This window comes from Pinus tabuliformis, chromosome 4_2 (genome assembly GCF_031772625.1).
Source record: "Pinus tabuliformis cultivar Carrire ecotype Pingquan chromosome 4_2, CPIR1, whole genome shotgun sequence".
In the NCBI taxonomy this organism is placed as follows: Eukaryota; Viridiplantae; Streptophyta; class Pinopsida; order Pinales; family Pinaceae; genus Pinus; species Pinus tabuliformis.
In genome coordinates, this window is record NC_142304.1 from 855,242,918 (window position 1) to 855,247,591 (window position 4,674).

A 4,674-nucleotide genomic window follows, 5' to 3' on the forward strand; every position below is an offset into this window, starting at 1 on the left:
TTCCCTGATTATTTATTTTGTATTTTTAAAGTTGTTTTTCAATTTCTTATTATTATTCTTCTTAGTTATTAGATTTTATTGGACTTTTCATTATTTTACTGTGGGTACCTTTTTTTATTAAAACAATGTATTAATATTAATAATTTGTATTTATTATTTTTTACTTATTAAATATTTCTTTATTTAATTAAAATATTAAAATTAAAAATAAATATAAATTATAATAATTTTAAAAAAACTCTAAAAATCAATATTCATCAATCACATTAAAACAATATATTAATATTAATAATTTGTATTTATTATTTTTTACTTATTAAATATTTCTTTATTTAATTAAAAAATTAAAATTAAAAATAAATATAAATTATAATAATTTTAAAAAAACTCTAAAAATCAATATTCATCAATCACAGAAATCTAAATTCTATTATTGTTTTATTTTAATCAAAATTTCAATTTATCTGCATTTTATTATAAAAAAATGTTATAAAATTATTTTATTTTAATCAAAATTTCAATTTATTTGTATTTTTTATATAAAAATCAAAATTTCAATTTATCTGTATTACTATTATAAAAAAATATTATAAAATTATTTTATTTTAATCAAAATTTCAATTTATTTGTATTTTTTATATAAAAATATTTTATTTTAATCAGAATTTCAATTTATTTGTATTTTTATTATTATAAAATATTATAAAAATATTTTATTTTAATCAGAATTTCAATTTATTTGTATTTTTATTATTAGAAACTACTATAAAATGAAAAATCAGGAAGAAAGATTAAACTCCATCCCTTTTTAAAAATATATTGCTCTGCATCTCACAGAGTATCAAAAATCCGTGTTTAATTGCAATATGACGTTGCAAAGTCTTTCCGTTCTCTGGCCTCTTTTCATAGTCGCCCTGTTTCTACACCCATCATCATCTGCCCTCCGCAATTCATCAATCCATGGAGATGCCAATGTGCTCATTTCAATGAAAGCAGACATGGATCCTTACTACAACACGTTATATACCTGGACAGTACCTGATAAAAACCACCATTGTTCATGGACTGGCGTCCATTGTGACCTCATGGGTCGAGTGGTGGCTCTAAATCTCTCTTCATTTCTCTACCGTGCAGGCCTATTCCCCACTCAAGTCACGAATTTGTCATCGCTCCGATTGCTCGACCTCTCCTATAACTACCTCTATGGAAGCCTCCCCTCCAATCTATCAAACTTGAGGAATCTAACGGTGTTCAATGTCGCCCATAACAGCCTCACTGGAAGCCTCCCCTCCAATCTATCAAACTTGAGGAATCTAAAGCTGTTCGATGTCTCCTCTAACAGCCTCACTGCAAGTCTTCCCTCAAGCATATCAAAATTGAGGAGCCTGGAGGTCCTCGACGTCTCTTACAACGAGTTGTTAGGGGCGTTGCCACTGGATTTGGCCTATCTCCTGAAGCTCAATCATCTTGATCTCGGATTTAATGGTTTCTCGGGCAGCATTCCTGCTGAGTATGGGAACCTAAAAAGTGTGGAATACCTTTCAATCGCTGCAAACAATTTGATTGGAAAAATACCCGGAGAGCTTGGAAAACTGGGGTATTTGAAAACACTTAATTTGTGGAGAAATTTATTCGATGGTGGGATTCCTCCTGAGATAGGAAATTTGAGCAACCTTGCAGAACTCGATCTGTCCCATTGTCGCCTCACAGGCCCTATCCCTCCTCAACTGGGCCAGCTTGTGACCTTAGAAATCCTGTATCTATATAATAACCATTTCTCTGGTGAAATACCCGTGGAACTCGCGGAGCTAAAAGAGTTGAGGGTTTTGGACCTGTCCCATAATATACTACAGGGCAGGATTCCATACATTGATCTCAGCTCAAACAGGTTTTCTGGTATGATTCCTAGGGAGATAAGCGACTTCAGTGCTCTGACATACATTGATCTCAGCTCAAACAAGCTTTCTGGTATGATTCCTAGGGAGATAAGCGACCTCAGTGCTCTGACATACATTAATCTCAGCTCAAACAAGCTTTCTGGTATGATTCCCAGGGAAATTGGTAACTGTGTTAATCTGACAGAAATTGATCTTAGCCAGAACGAATTCAGCGGTCCCATCCCACTGGAAATCATAAGGATGCCCAAGCTAAACTCTTTAAACCTATCAGGAAACGGATTGTCTGGGGAAGTTCCCTTAGACATTGGGGGTCTGAGCCAGACTTTCTGGTAAGATTCCCAGGTATATTCGTAACTTTATTTATCTGCTACAAATTGATTTTAGTCAGAACGAATTCAGCGGTCCCCTCCCAGTGGAAATCACCAGGATAAGCAATCTCCGCTCTCTAAATCTATCGAGAAATCACTTCAACGAGAGCATTTCCAAAGAGTTCGACGGAATGACGTCCTTGTTCTCCGCGGATTTCTCATACAATAACTTTTCCGGTCTTGTCCCAGAGAGTTTGTTTTCTCATTTAAATGCAACCTCTTTTGTAGGGAACCCCTACTTATGCGGAGAACAGTTGGGAACTGTAATTCTAGTGTCCGAACACACATCAAGCTGGAACTTCTCTTGCCTCTCTTAACGCTTGGAATTCTCTTCTCCTGTTCGCTGGTGTTGGCAATTCGAGCAGTCACAATTAAGAAGAAGAAGAAAGATAGCGAGGGCAGGCCATGGAAGATGACGGCCTTCCAAACACTCAGCTTTGGAATCGATGACGTGGTGGAATGCATTAAAGAAGAGAATGTCATCGGCCAAGGAGGAGAGGGTGTTGTGTATAAAGGAATCATGCCCAATGGGGAAGTAGTTGCAGTGAAAAAACTTACGCGGATATGCTCTTCAAATGCTCATGGCTTCTCTGCAGAGATCAAAACTCTGGGCAGAATCCGCCATCGACATGTTGTTAGATTGCTGGCGTTTTGCTTCAACCATGACACCAATCTTCTGGTGTATGAGTACATGCCGAACGGAAGCCTGGCGAAGTTGCTTCATGGAAACAATGCCACGCCTCTGGATTGGAACACCAGATACAAAATTGCAGTGGAAACTGCGCAGGGGTTGAGCTATCTTCATCACGATTGTCGCCTGGCCATCCTTCATCGCGACGTGAAGTCCGGCAATATTCTCTTGGACTCCAACTTTCAAGCTCGTGTTGCAGATTTCGGCCTAGCCAAACTCTTGCATCTATCTGGTACGTCGGAATATATGTCTTCAGTTGCAGGGACCTTTGGCTACATAGCTCCAGGTAAGTGGTTGTTTCATCTTTAAATTTTGAAAACGACGATTTCTAATTTTAGCGGAGGGTCGCCTGAAAGTTTAACTGAGCTGCTAGCTTTCCGAAATTCTATGGTCTGTTATTGAAGTCCATCCATCATCTGTTATTGCCAATTATAAACATAGCATGCTGAGGCAGAGCAGCGCTGCATTATAAATAAAAGCAATTGTATAGAAGTCAAAAGTGCTTCATAGTACGCGTATTGCTTATTTTACGGTGGTTTTGCCACTGCCCTTTGCTGTAGCATACCATTTAAGATTGGATGTTGAATTTACAGAATATGCATACACCATGAAAGTGGACGAGAAGAGTGATGTATACAGCTTTGGAGTGGTTCTGCTTGAGCTCATCACTGGCAAAAAGGCGGTGGGTGAAAGCGAATTTGAAGAGGATATGAACATCACAGGGTGGGTGAAGAAGATGACCAATTGGAACAGAGAAGAAGTTATGAAGATTATTGATCCCAGACTTATCGACGTCCCAGTGGAGGAAGCCCTGCATATATTCTTAGTGGCTCTGCTCTGTATACAAAAGCAGAGTGTCCGAAGATCTACTATGCGCCAGGTAGTAGTAATGCTAACATACTTCAGTCCCAGGCAATAATTTTCATGGTTCACATTTGACCCCGGGATATGATTGGAATAAGGCATTCTCAACCTCAGCCAGGCAGTTCAGGGTTGACTGAAGATCCATATCTATCTGCTCTTTTAGCATCTATGTGCAAGGGCTTCCAACTTCAAAGTCCCTACGTTTGTTTTGAAGGAAGTAAGTTGTGAAAATGTATACAACCAAGGCATCTGAATCCCTGTTGCCTTGAATTTCCTCTGTTTTCTGTATTTCCTTATAATGGGCATCTGAATCAGTTTTGCTTTGAGATTCCTCTGTTTTCTGTATTTCTTTATAATGGGAATCTGAATCAGTTCTGTTTTTTTTATTTCTTTTTAATTGGTTCCTCATTATTTTTCTTTTTAATTTGTTTTCTTCATGCTCTTTTAATTAAAAGCTTTAATTCTCTTCTGATTTAAAGTCGTAATGATGAGTAATTTAATGGTTAAGAGCATGTATTTCTTCCTGGGAAATCATAAGTTCAAAATCAGAGCGGGTAGAGTATGTATGCCTTTATAGACTTAGCAGTCCAATTGGATAATAATAATAATAATTTCTTTTATCTGCAGTTTGTTGACATATATTAACTCTTTGTCCCACAAACAAAAAAGTCTCACACTAATTTGGCATCTGACTTGACCGTGACCTTAAAATTAAATAATAATAACTTCTTTTATATACAATTTATTAACACATATTAACATTTTTCATTTCAGAACAACATCAAATCTCCTTTCATTCATCACTCTACCTAATTTCTTTATCTCTTTGAATAATGGATCTTCCTAAACTCCT

The 4,674-nt window shown here is 36.6% G+C and overlaps 1 pseudogene; it reads left to right on the forward strand.

Moving 5' to 3' along the window:
- The first annotated feature begins 2,404 nt into the window (after positions 1-2,404).
- LOC149172362 (leucine-rich repeat receptor-like serine/threonine-protein kinase BAM1 pseudogene) lies at positions 2,405-3,876 on the forward strand (annotated as a pseudogene).
- Positions 3,877-4,674: the final 798 nt, after the last annotated feature.